Here is a 14,717-nt window from a genome sequence, read left to right as displayed (position 1 = left end):
CTCAGGGATTGTGTGACATAATATTGTCATGTGAGCCCCAGGAGAGCCAGTGATGACACCAATGGTGGACACACATGCTCAGTTACTCTCTTCACAGTCCAATCAATGCATAGGGATCCTCTGATCACTGCAGATATGCCAATAGAAATAGCTTTAGGTCCTGCTTTTGTCTGGAAACGAGCAGGGTATCTATAATAGTAAGGAAGTAAAGCTGGAGATGGAGACCCTCTCTTCTTTCGAAGTAAAAATGAAATATATTGTTGGCTGCCAGAAGGGGAAGGAGATTAATTCAGCTCAGAACCTGTCTTAGCAGCAGCAAAGGGGACTTAAAATGCTTTTAAGTATGTAAATATACTTTAAAATAGATATTGGTTGCCTAAGACATTACTCATCTGTATATTGATTCATTACTTTTACTTATGTGTGTGAATACAATATACCTGTTGCATGGACTGCATTATTGTGTTTTTCATGAGTGGGCACCCAGGAGTCTGATTTGCGCAGCCAATATAGCGGATTGGATTTGTACAATTAATCCAGCATTTGTGGTGCAGATCATTGTTGTCTTGCTTGGCATTTCATGAACAATATACCTGTTGCACTATACCTTTGTGATGTGGCACTGTAGTATATCTGGTTGCTCGACTGACAGACCAGGGAAGTCAATGGTGCCGCTGTAAGATACTAGCAGGTGCGTAGGATGCAGTGACGAGCAGGAGGCAGATCAAGTGCTAAAGGGAGTTTTTAAGAGGAAAAAATATGACAAAGCTTTCTCCACACAGGGAGTTGATATGTACAAGTCACACAGCGGTATTACGTGGGCAGAAATATGAAAAATACAGTATAACATGGTGACAGCCTGATTTCAGATGTCACCAATGATAAACAAAAAATAGCTAACGGCGGGAAAGGGAAAATGTAAAGTTCAACTTATCAGACTCTGACATCCGGAGGAAGGTGGCTGGAAGATCCCACGATGGCGCCGCAGGCAGCGCGTCACGTTGATGAAGCGGTCCTGGATGTACCGGAGGCACTGTCTCTTGGCAGCGGCAAAGAGTCTCAGAACTTTTGGTGTTCCGGCGTATGAGGAGGAGGGATCCGGTCTCAAGGCCGCAGCCGCGGCTGAGGAGTTGAAGTCTCAGACGGGGGCCGTGCACCCCAAGCTGTCAGTGGTCAAGGGTTGTGTAGTCCGGTCAGCGTTTCTGGTCTGCGGTCGCATAGGGTCGGCGTCCAGTAGCAGTAAGTGGCTACTGGCACTGTTGCTGGGGGGCAGGGGAGTACACACTCAAGTGTAGTCTACCGTCTGGAGGGTTGCCCGCAGGGACGGAGCAAACCTTCACCTGCCGCAGCTCCTGTCTTCCCGCAAAAAAGCCCCAGGTTCCCGCGCTCAGCCCCTTTTATACCAGACCCACCCTTGGCAGCAGGGGTCACAGGTCTGTCCTGGTCAGGTTCTCTGTCCTCCTGCAACACTAGTGGCAGTCCCAATGGTTCTGGCCCAGAGACACCGTTGCCTTTATTATTCTGGTCTTTCCTCCCACATTCCCCTACTCTTTTTCATTGGCATTCCACAGGCGAGGATTTGCCTTTTCTGGATTTGCTTCTGCCATACGAATTGGTCTTGCTCATAACATTCGGGGGGTTTGCTAGCTGTCGATCGTTCGGAGCGTCGTAAGCTGGAAGGAGTAGTGAAGCTCCCTGGGGGGGTAGAATCTGGCTGTATTGTGGAGGATCCGGAGATGTACTCTTCTGAAGGGCCGTTCTTTGGTGTGAGGATGTTCTCTTCTTCCTCTTCTTCTTCTAGAACTGCTGGAATCAATGGGCTCCGGGGTTTCGGGAACTTCCACTGGTCGTGACGGGTCTTCAGACAAGCAGGGCTGTAGCATATTTCGGTGCACAATCCAAGTAATGCGACTCCTTTGTTCCTCAGACTGGATTTCGTAGACAGATCCCTCAGAACTGACTCATCGATTTATTCGATAAGGTTCCTTCTCCCAACGATGTTCCAGTTTGTTCTGAGGACGTTTCTCTCTCTCACCAGTACTTGATCTCCTACCTGAAGCTTAGCCGCTCGGGAAGGGGGCTATCAGAGTGTTCCAGCTCTCATAGCCTGGTCTGCACCAGCCGATGCAGAGTCTCTAAACGGTGCCGGTAATCTCGGACCCAAGAGGAGACCCCCGCTCCTGGACATTTCTCTTCAGGATCCAACTCCAGCTCGGTGATCCCTCTTCCTTCCCGACCGAACAGCAGTGAGTAGGGGGTATAGCCAGTAACTCGATGTACACGATTATTGTACACCCAAACCAGTTCAGAGACATATTCGGGCCTATGGGCTTTCCGGTCTTCTTCTAGGGTTCATAACATTTGAATCAGAGTATTTTTGAATCTCTCACAGGCTCCATTCCCCTGCGGGTGGTACGGCGTGGTCCGAAACTTGTCTATGCCATACAGGCAATGCAACTCCTCCATTACCTTCCCCAAGAAGCAGGCACCTTGATCTGAATGAATCCGTTTGGGACAGCCGCAGATTTGAATAAAGTTCTTGCAGATGGCATAAGCGGCGGACTCTGCGGTTTGATCATAAGTGGGAGTTACCATGGCAAACTTTGTGAAGTGGTCAATCATTATTAGGCAATGCTCATATCCCTGGTGAGCTGGTCCGATGGTGAGATAATCTATAATCTGGAGTTCCAGGGGGTCGCGTAGGGTCGGCGTCCGGCAGCAGTAAGTGGTCACTGGTGCTGTTGCTGGGGGCAGGGTAGTACACACTCAACCGTAGTCTGCCTTCGAGAGTTGCCCGCAGGGAGGGAGAAAACCTTCACCTGCCGCAGCTCCTGTCTTCCCGCCAAAAGCCCCGGGTTCCCACACTCAGCCCCTTTTATACCAGGCCTGCCCTTGACAGCAGGGGTCACAGGTCGGTCCCGGTCAGGTTCTCTGTACCCATGCAACACCAGTGGCAGTTCCAATGGTTCCGGCCCAGAGACACCGTTGCCTCTATTGTTCTGGTCCTTCCTCACACACCGCCAAGCACGTTCGTATTAGCTGAAAGCAAGAATATTTGTTTTTTGACTGTAAATCTGCAAAAGGAGAAAGTGCCAGCATACATGTAGACCAAGGAAGAGCCAGATGTCAATGTGGAACATAAGTGTCAAGGTGCCACAGAGCTTAGGGAGCACTAAGAAGTCGCTATTAAAATCTGTGTTTCGGTGCTAAGGCTGAGTGAGGATGATATACAGTGCCTTGCGAAAGTATTCGGCCCCCCTGGAACTTTTCAACCTTTTTCCACATATCATGCTTCAAACAAAAAGATACCAAATGTAAATTTTTGGTGAAGAATCAACAACAAGTGGGACACAATTGTGAAGTTGAATTGATTATTTTAAATTTTTGTGGAAATTCAAAAACTGAAAAGTGGGGCGTGCAATATTATTCAGCCCCTTTAACTTAATACTTTGTTGCGCCACCTTTTGCTGCGATTACAGCTGCAAGTCGCTTGGGGTATGTCTCTATCAGTTTTGCACATCGAGAGACTGAACTTCTTGCCCATTCTTCCTTGGCAAACAGGTCGAGCTCAGTGAGGTTGGATGGAGATCGTTTGTGAACAGCAGTTTTCAGCTCTTTCCCCAGATTCTCAATTGGATTCAGGTCTGGACTTTGACTTGGCCATTCTAACACCTGGATGCATTTATTTGTGAACCATTCCATTGTAGATTTTGCTTTATGTTTGGGATCCTTCCTCCTCATACGCCAGAACAACAGCCACTGGCACCCAGACATACAGCGGTCTACAAAAAGTTCTCAGACTCTTCGCCACTGCCAAGAGACAGTGCCTCCGGTACATCCAGGACCGCTTCAAGTAAGCATGATATGTGGGAAAAAGTTGAAAAGTTCCAGGGGGACGAATACTTTTGCAAGGCACTGTATGTCTGAAGCTAAGTGGATCTGTGAATGGCTTGAGAGATCGAGTGGCCTGTCAATTGCGGGAAGCATTAGTGAGCTGGAGACAAGTGGGCTTGTTTCCTGAGGAAGCGGCTTGTCCATAGCAGACAAGGTGCATGTCTACAATCTGAAAAGTGTCCATTAAACCTTCAGAGCAGTCAGCAGTGGGTTATTAGGATTTCATTTGGAGACCCACAAGTAAGAGCTGTTATTGCTGCATTGTGGAGTGAGGCCTTGGGAGTATGGCGAGCGGTTCTGGGAAATCGATGCCACATTAAAAGTAGTGTGGTAGGTTGGTCTGAGCCATGAAGGTGAGTAGCTTGCAAGGCTCTGTGTGGGCTGTTGCTGGGGCGGTGTCATTGAGTACATCTGTAAGTCTGCAATGGGTCATTCGTGGAGAATCTGGTGAATTAAAAAAAAAGTAAGAAGGTTTAAATTATCTAAATGCAACCCGTCACATCAAGCAAATAGTCTCATCTGTCAGATGTACTTTACAGAGCAGGGGAGGCTGACCACATTGATATATAATTTTGTTGGAAAAATACTTGTGTGCACTATTTATTGAAATCCCTGCTCATTCTTGGCTTAGCTTACAAATGGTCGGTCCTCATCAACTACTAATAGTTATCTCTCTAGGTGCACAATTATATATTGAAGGCTGGCAATTGTAGATTAGGACTGCCCACTGGACTTCTAATCTCAGAATGAGTCATAGACAGATATATATATATATATATATATATATATATATATATATATATATATATATATATATATATATATATATATATATATATATATACTGTGTGTATATATATATATATATATATATATAAATATATGCACACGTGGTCAAAATTTTTGGTACCCCTCATTTAACGACAGAAAAACCCAAAATGGTCACAGAAATAACTTAAATCTGACAAAAGTAATAATAACTAAAAAAAATCTATGATAATGAACAAATGAAAGTCAGACATTGCTTTTCAACCATGCTTCCACAGAATTGTTGAAAAAATAAAGCTCATGAAATAGGCCTGGACAGAAATGATGGTACCCTTGAAAATAATGTGACAAAAGGGACATGTGAAATCACGGTGTGTCCACTAATCAGCATCACAGGTGTCTACAATCTTGGAATCCGTGAGTGGGCCTGTATAGAGGGCTACAGATACTCACTGTGCTGTTTGGTGACATGGTGTGTATCACACTCAACATGGACCAGAGGAAGCAAAGGAAAGAGCTGTCTCAGGAGATTGGAAAGAAAATTATAGACAAACATGTTAAAGGTAAAAGTTATAAGGCTAAGTTCACACTTGCTTGCATGTAGGGCTGCGTACTTCATCCCTTCAGATCTGCATAGATGCGCATGTGTCCTGTGTACCTATCTTTAACATTGGGTACAACAAATGCGGACGCATACGCATACAACGCATGTCCCTGCGTACTCAATGTTAACGATAGGTACGCAGGACACATGCGCATCTATGTGGATCTGAAGGGAAGAAGTACGCAGCCGTAAGCAGAGCACCCAAATGCAAGTGTGAACTTAGCCTAAGACCATCTCCAAGCAGCTTGATAATTCCTGTGACTACAGTTGCACATATATTCAGAAATTTAACTCCATGGGACTATAGCCAACCTCCCTGGATGTGGCCGCAGGAGGAAAATTGATGACAAATCAAAGAGACGGATAATACGAATGGTAACAAAAGAGCCCAGAAAACTTCTAAACAGATTAAAGGTGAACTTCAAGCTCAAGGAAGATCAGGGTCAGATCGCACCATCCGTCATTGTATGAGCCAAAGTGGACTTCATGGCAGACGACCAAGGAGGACACCATTGTTGAAAAAATCATAAAAAAGCCAGACTGGAATTTGCCAAACTACATGTTGACAAGCCACAAAGCTTCTGGGAGAATTTCCTATGGACAGATGAGACAAAAATGGAGGCTGCTTTGCTGCATCTGGCACAGGGTATCTAGAATCTGTGCAGGGTACATTGAAATCTCAAGACTATCAAGGGATTCTAGAGAGAAATGTGCTGCCCAGTGTCAGAAAGCTTGGTCTCAGTCGCAGGTCATGGGTCTTGCAAAAGAATAATGACCCAAAACACACAGCTAAAAGGAAAACATTGGATTATTCTGAAGTGGCCTTCTATGAGCCCTGACCTAAATCCTATTGAGCATCTTTGGAAAGAGCTGAAACATGCTGTCTGGAAAAGGCAACCTTCAAACACGAGACAACTGGAGCAGTTTGCTCTTGAGGAGTGGGCCAAAATACCTGTGGAGAGGTGCAGAAGTCTCATTGACAGTTACAGGAATCGTTTGATTGCAGTGATTGCCTCAAAAGGTTGTGCAACAAAATATTAAGTTAAGGGAACCATCATTTCTGTCCAGGCCTATTTCATGAGTTTTATTTTTATTTAATTCTCTGGAAGCATGGTTAAAAAGCAATGTCTGACTTTCATTTGTTAATTTTCGTAGATTTTTTATTTATTATTACTTTTGCCAGATTCAAGTTATTTCAGTGACAATTGTGTTTTTTTTATGTCATTAAACGAGGGGTACCAACAATTTTGCAAACGTGTGTATCTGTGTGTATATATATATATATATATATATATATATATATATATATATATATAATTATATTTTGTGAGGCAGCGAGGGGAATCATATACAAGGGCCGTTATGTATCCCCCAGTATGCACATAGAGGCATACAGAACCCGCTAGAGAGCATTGTAATTACAGCCACGTCTGTGGTTACAATGCAAAATAAAAGAGAAAGTGGATTTGGTCAAACTATTTGACCAAGTGAAATTTAAGAAAACTTGACATGGGTTTTATTTTTGGAGAGTTCAGTAGGATTGGTAGTGGGATGGATCTTGGTAGTGGGATGGATCTCTCCCTCCTCTCCTTGGTTTGGGAGTGGTCCATGTCTACAAAGCCCATTTAAACTTTGATTTGAGGTTTTGGTGTATCAGTGTTTGGCTTGCAAGTAGCAGAGCAGGAGGCTCTATTCAGTACAGGTCTGTGAGAGTCTGAACTCAGGCCAGAGAAGGGAAAGCTACTGACGCACCCATGCCTGATAGTGGTGCAGTCGCCCACAGCAACAAACTGATACGGATGCTGATACGGATGTTTTCTGGCTGTGAACCAGAGGATAAGAGTTGTGGATTTATTTTGTGGGTTTTGAAAATAAAAACGTTTAAGTTGAACTTTCTTGGTCACTGCCTCATTGCCGCAAGGACACAAAAGCTGCTGCCTTATAATATATTTATATATCAGTGTACTTAGTTTTATAATCAAAATAAGCATGTATTATTTGTCTAGAGAAATGAACAATTACCACCAACAGGGCCAAGAGGTCACAAATCTGTCACTATACATGGAAAACAAAATAAAAACTTTGAACTATCCTTTCATGTGTTTTATGATTAGTGAGGCTCTAAGGCTAGGTTCACATTTGCGGATTGGCGAGCTGCAGATGTCGTTTTGACGATGCGGCGACCGCATAAAATTCCAACATGATGCGTTTGACGCAGGTCGCCGCATCGTCAAAACGACGCACGCGGAGGCATCCGCATACATCCGCACAACCTGCGTACCCAATGTTAAAGATAGGGTACGCAGGCCGCATGCAATAGTATGCGGATGTAGGCGGAGATTACCGGAGGAGGTGCGGCAGAGGGCGGAGCTTCACGAAGGAAGTCCGCAGACGTCCGTAGCTCGCCCATCCGCAAATGTGAAGGCGGCCTAAGCCAGGTGGTTTTGTGATGGTTTCCATCTTTGTATACTTGAAAGGTTGTCCAGGACTTTACCATTGATGGCCTATCCTCAAGATAGGTCATCAATGTCTGATCGGTGAGGGTGTACTACCTGGTACCTCCGCCGATCACCTGTTCCCGGTGTCGGCAGTGGCCGGAACTGCTCTGTTACGGAGTGGCACAGCTCCTTTGACTGTATAGTGGCTGCTGTTGAATATTGCACACCCGCCACTTATTCAATTCAGCACAAAGCCATGGTCACTATTCTTTTGACAGAGCTGTACTGTGCCGCTCCGTAACTGAGAAGTTCGGGTGGCTGCCAACATTGTGAAGAGCTGATATTTGGGGGTGCTGGGTGTTGCAAGTCACACAGGATCAATATTCACAGAATTACTGGTAAAACAGTTATATATATTGAGATATGTTGGTTAGTATACAATAAACAATCTCAGTATTAGCTCGGGATCTACAGTCCAACCCAGTTCTAGTAGGGAGGGTGGCAAACATCGTATTTGACACGTCAACGGATTTCTGGGCCCTGACAAAGGCTGCTGATTTGTCTCACTAGTTGCACGTTTTCCGAACCTAAGTCTATCGGCACTCTCTGGGCAACTTTAGTGTCAGCCAAACCTCGTCTGACCTGCAGCCTTCCCACTGCCCACGCCCTGTACCGTAAGTATATGCTGAAAGTGACGGCCTGCCTCACATGTCTTCCCCGATCACTTGTTTCTCTGGCCGGCTATCCTCATGCCTCTTCGGTACTTGACCGCCAACGAGTGTCTTCTTGGTCCGTATTGATGGGGCTGGTCATTGACTGTTGACCGGCATTGTCTGGATCAGGGACCTTGACCAGTGTCGTTCTGGCCTTCTGTACTTTACCGTCGACGGGTGAAGTCTGGACCTTGACTAGCATAGCCTCTGGTCTTCAGTGCTTGGTCATCATCATCTGAGTCAGGGCTTTGCTGCGGACAGGCGTCTCGGCCACTGAAGCTGCAGAGGGAGTGCTGCACCTGCTACTTCCCTTGGCACCAAATCTCTTCCTGTTTTGGCCCTTTATATCAAAGACTGATTTTATCACAGTTCCTGACCCAGAGTACTGCCTATCTCTGTCCCTCCTGTAACTTTTCTCCTTCAGATCAGTTCCGCAGGGTTTTATCTCCTGTCCGCTTTCCTACACGTGCATGCATGCAATGATATATGCACATCAATGTTTAGGTTCACATTATATTATAGTAAAGTCATTAATGCATTGTAAAAAAGTCATATAAATCATGATCAGATGTGATGATATTTCATAATGGTTTCCAGATCTGAAAATAAATGACTTTAGCAATTCATTATGGAAGACGAAAACATGACAATCTCTGGGGACACCAACACTAAGGCCTGTTTCACACATACGTTTTTTGCATCAGTTGTAATCCACGAAAATGACGGGACATGGATCCGCAACTGTTTTGGAAGCAACGTGTGCTACCGGACCGTTGCTTTGACGGATCCGGGGGCGAGAGAGAGAGAGATATTTAGGGTTAAATGTCCGGGAAAGGCAATTCTTCTGGGCATGCACAGTGTACAAATGCGGATGCGGCCACCAAAAAAACGTTTCAGTGTCCGTCCTATCATATCAGCGGACGCAAAAAAATTTTGGTGGATCCGTAAAAAAACGGATCCAACAGATTACCATCCGTCAAGATCCGCCAATAATGCAAGTCAATGGGAAAAAAAAACGGATCCGCCAACAAAAATGGCGGATCCGTTTTTTTGCAAAACGGCTGATTTTGACTGATGGAGGCAAACGGGTGTGTGAAACAGGCCTAAGTCGCACTGTTTGTACCCTGGGGAAGCACTCCATTGGATGTAAATGGAGCTGCAGAAAACTATGTGACATTGAAAGGCTCTGAATTTTGTATTAGTTAATGTATTTGCTACAATATAGTATCACTGAGTCATAGGCCATCACAGCGCTAGATCTTCCAAGTCTATGGCTGGCCCTGAGGGCACATGGTTGGATTTGAGCTCATTTAGTGACTGCCTGTCCTGTCATTTCTATGAAATACTTGTATATAGTACCTGTGATTTACATGGTTAAAATTTCAACAGTCTATTTAGTGCAGGGCTTGTATCTAATTTTATTTATTGGGATCTTAGGCTTGAGATGTAAAAATCGAGTACTGGTTGACCACCAAGACATTGTACAAAAGCAGAAGACCACATTATATTGCTGAGTGTAGATACATCTTATTCTGAAACATATTATTTAGTCTGTATGTTTAGTGTCATGTTTTTTTCTTTTTTTGAACAAAGTAAACTTTAGATCAAAACATAGATCAACTATCTGCAGTATATGGTGTTGTCACTATAGATCATACATCTTGTGGCCAGAAAAAAATGAAAATCTATTATGTTTGTCCCAAGGATTTTATAGAAGACCTTCCTCCAAAATGGTTACCATTATTTTAAGGTCTGCACAAAATGAGGTGTTCCATCCAAGTACAGGCGATCGGTGCACCCTTGTAGTGGCCAGGCAGTTCAGTACACCCTGCCATTTACTTGTTTTGCATTGATCTCTGGCTGCCCTCAATCACATTGGCATCCCTTGTCCTCAGGTGTAAATGGCAAGCCCAATAATGTTATTTTTGGAAAATGTTATGCTGTCACTTATTCAGTCCCAGAATTCTCATCAGCTGATACCACTGCCCCTTCTCACAGTTATTACACCTTATCTTCGGGGGGTTTTCTGTGCGATAATGTGATTTTCTGGATACGTTATTGCACATTTTATTGTGCGTATGTTTAGATTGTTTTGAGTTTGTTGTATACACGGGTCAGTGTGATCCCGTGTTCTCATTTACACTGGCTAGCAATGAGCTATGAGCGTTCCTAACATCTCTAGTTTCCTTGTATTCGTGCTTTGTAAACAGGTTGCCAGCCACCTGATGAACTGGAAAAACATACATTTGTTTGGTAAAATTATTTTTAAGTTTGCTTAGAAATCACCATTTTTGGCAGCACATCAGCCTCTGAAAACTGGGGGGATGTTGCCGAGAACAATTATATTTTCTGTGCCAAATAACCATATTAAAGATTGTTTCTGTGTGCATAGAAGCTGTCACAAGGAGGTTTTCTCAAACATCTCCAACTGTCATGGTGGCGTCAGGGTCTGTGGATTCCACAGGTTCAGACAATCCTCCTTGTGACTCCATAGATAGCTTTGGTCAGCACGTAGTGACTCAGGCGTCGACTTCTAGGGCTGCAGCTCCAAGGCAGGTTAGAAGGAGTTAAGTCTTTACGGGACTTATCTTGTTGATTGCCCTTGGTCACATGCTTTAAGAGAACCAGTTGTGTCTTCTCTTTCCCTACTTAAGCTGGCTCCACTGGCTAGGGGATGCTGGCAATGGTTTATTTATACTGTTCTAGGAGAGGTGGACACGTTCTGGTCTGGTGGTTATTACCAAAGTTGTTGCAAGCGGTGTTTGGTTAAGCCTTTCCTTGTCCCCTTGTGGTCTTTAAATTACTTTACTGCCTCTTGGGCTTTAAACTTTATGTACCTTTGTGTATTTCCCAGAGAGTGTGTTGTGTGACTGTTTAAGTTCTGCTCTGTCTGTCTTCCTTTGTGTTTCCCCATACACGTTTCAGATTGGTGCTGCTTAGGAGTACAGTAAGGAACGAGGCCCAAGCATCTCCACCTTCAGGAGTAATCCTGAGTACAGGAATAGCTAGGGACCCTTAGCCTTAGGGTCAGACTACGAGCATACTTGAGACGATTGGCTGAATGTATGTATATCACCAAATAAAAGAATTATATTCAGTATGTAAACTAGGGAGCAGATCATTGAGGGATCAGTGACCTGTCAGCAGTCTGCATTATGAATATGTAATCAGAGCACCACATGAAGACCCCCACAGGCCGTCGCGGGGCATGGGCATATTATTAACTGAAAACTACAAATAAAGATTAAACAACAACCACAAGATGGATTTCATCACCAGGTATCATTGTAATCAGTATAACAGCGCTGACCTGACACTGTGTGTAGGTTACTGTGCACAATCCTGCTGACAGGTTCCCTTTAATATTGCCATCTGTTTAGTACTTATATTACATATTGGTGTGATGCTTTCTTCCCCAGAATGGCTAATTAACATTGGCCCCATACATTAGAGAATGACTGACTTCATTTGGGAATCTAATCTCTATCGGTTCAGCCATATAGTATTATTAAATATGAATATTAAATGTTGAATAAAATAATTTAAAATGATAAATGTTTATGATATCATGAAATAAAACAATAAAAAGTAGCATGATAAACTTAACGTGAGTGCACCCACTACTATAAATATAGAACTGCATTAGGAGAATTGACCATACAAAGTCACTTTTAGGCCACGTTCCCACAATGAACATTTGGTAAGTTTTTGATGTTGCAGGTTTACAGCCCCAATTCTGCACCCATTAAATAAAATAAGTTAATTGCCTTTGTTTTGAAAAGTATAGCATAAAAAAATCACCAAAAACTACGTGGGAACGTAGCCTCAGAGTCATTCACTCAAAAGGGGACTGAACTGAAATACCCAATAAAAGCAGAAGAAAAATGGAATTTTCGATACAAATAAAAAACCATCCCATTTAGATGAAAAATCTTTACCTACCTGACAGACGTGAATAACACAGCAACTTCATGCACAGGAGGACATTCACATTACCTGCTATCTATACCCTCACGTGCCAAGGTATATTTACACAGTTAATGATATATTACACATATTTACCAAAAATGAAATGTGTGGTCAAAAAATGTCCTCTCATTGCCGTCTTGTCTTCTACAGATATTGATGAATGCCAAGATACAAGCCTATGTGGTCATGGTCGGTGCAGAAATACAAGGGGATCTTTTACATGTATATGTAATGATGGCTATAAGTTATCTTCGGCTGGGGACCAATGTGAAGGTATGATTCAGCCTTCGACCCCAGTGGGTCACAAAATATATTCAGATTATTTCCATGTGACTACATAAAGTATTTCTACTTAAAGTATTTTCTGTGCTACTACACGGAGTGAAAAGACTCACAGATGCAATCTCAGCTAATGTAACTAGAAATCTAGAAGTGATGTTTTCTCCACTACACAAAGGCCCCATCATGAAGACCAGCATTACCCATGATGGATTCAGACATGCCTGATTGAATGAATCAAGAGCTTGTGATGAATGGCGTGCGTCTGCGCCTTGCCACATATCCTACTCCAGTTCCTGCTGGAATAAGGTACTGGCAAAATGAACACCGTCTCCTCATGAATTTGTCATGCCGACGCCCCCACACACCTGTCTCACGAAGATGGCATGAATACACAAAAAGTTGATAAATGTTAGTGCATCCTCGAATTACGCCAAAATGTTGCGACTTTTTAAAGCTTTTTATGCCAGAATACTGACGCAATAGCTTTGATGGATCAGCTCATAGTGCCAAAGTCTTGTCTAGAAATGACAAATGACTGTTATATTGTTTCATGTGCTGGAGATCTAATTCTTAGCCTGATGTCAGCAGTCATATATTGGTGGTATTGATGAGCAACATTAGATCTGTGAGTAGAGTTGAGCGAAACGGGTCGAAAAATTTCAAAAGTCGCTGACTTTTGGCAAAGTCGGGTTTCATGAAACGAAACCCGACCCTAGGATGAGGTCGGCCACGAGGTCGGCGACTTAAGCGCCAAAGTCGCGTTTCAAAAGTTTGTTTTGCGCTCTTTTTCAGCCAATCAGGATCCACGGACACTGTGGGCAACGTGATGACATAGGCAGGGGTCACCACCATCTTTCAGAAGGGCATGCAAGTGATTGGCTTGCTTTGGTGGGCGTCACAGGGGTTATAAAAGGGCGTGCACGCCGACCGCCATGTTACTCATGCTGATCTCAGAATAGGGAAAGCTGCTGCTGATGATGATTTTGTAGGGAGAGCGTTAGGCAGGGAAGAAGACACCAAAAACTGCTTCTGCTGCTAGCGATTTTGCCTGTACAACACACCAGTCACTGTGTGTGCAGTACAAGTGGAGGCTATATTTTGCTGGATCAGCGGTGTTGGTTGTTAGGCTGCCTTCTAAGGCTTCCTGACGGCTGCATTGCTGTTTACCCACTGCTCTGCAAACTGCTTTTTTAAAAGCAATCCCAATTTTTTTTTTTTGTCCTGGTGAGGTACTGAGCGTGCATTTTTTCACACCATACAGCGGTGCACACTCCTCACACAGTACCGTGTAATGGCTGTTATCACAGCCACAGTGAAGCTATCTGTGTGTCACTCTGTAAGGATAAGTCGAGGACATGTTCCGTTCCTACAGACCTGCACCTTCTAGTTTTGTCTAGCTTTCAAACAGTTAAATATATTTGCTGTTTGATCACATTCAAAACTATAGAGAGACAGCGTGTCAGTCCGTATACTTAAAAAACACGGAGCTTGACAATTTTACGTACACCGGACAGCCATGTACGTGCACGCTCCTCTCAGTACCGTGTAACGGCTGTTATCACGGCCACAGTGAAGCTATCTGTGTGTCGCTCTGTAAGGATAAGTCGAGGACATGTTCCGTTCTTACAGATCTGCACCTTCTAGTTTTGTCTAGTTTTCAAACAGTTAAATATATTTGCTGTTTGATCACATTCAAAACTATAGAGAGACAGCGTGTGTCAGTCTGTATACTTAAAAAACACGGAGCTTGACAATTTTACGTACACCGGACAGCCGTGTACGTGCACGCTCCTCTCTCAGTACCGTGTAATGGCTGTTATCACGGCCACAGTGAAGCTATCTGTGTGTCGCTCTGTAAGGATAAGTCAAGGACATGTTCCGTTCTTACAGACCTACACTCTAGGGAGATTCCTATTCTGCCCAATTCTATATACACCTTGTAGTTTGTCATACACTAGCCAATTTCTGCCTGTGACATAGCGCTGTGATATTCTGTGGGCCTCACACAATCCAAAAGTGTCCAGTGTCCACAAGTGTGTGCAGAAATTC

The 14,717-nt window shown here is 43.9% G+C and overlaps 1 long non-coding RNA gene across 1 annotated transcript in view; it reads left to right on the top strand.

Annotated features, from left to right (window-relative positions):
• Positions 1–14,717, top strand: part of LOC141088142 (uncharacterized) — a 42,443-nt gene that overhangs the window by 16,735 nt on the left and 10,991 nt on the right. Inside the window, exon 2 of the long non-coding RNA XR_012231847.1 lies at positions 12,537–12,659. This is a non-coding gene — a long non-coding RNA (uncharacterized lncRNA). The remainder of the gene's footprint in view (positions 1–12,536; positions 12,660–14,717) is intronic.

Source organism: Dendrobates tinctorius, unplaced genomic scaffold (assembly GCF_039654945.1).
Source record: "Dendrobates tinctorius isolate UK_male_01 unplaced genomic scaffold, ASM3965494v1 ptg000037l, whole genome shotgun sequence".
Taxonomy (NCBI): Eukaryota; Metazoa; Chordata; class Amphibia; order Anura; family Dendrobatidae; genus Dendrobates; species Dendrobates tinctorius.
This window is presented reverse-complemented; position numbering and strand designations above follow the sequence as displayed.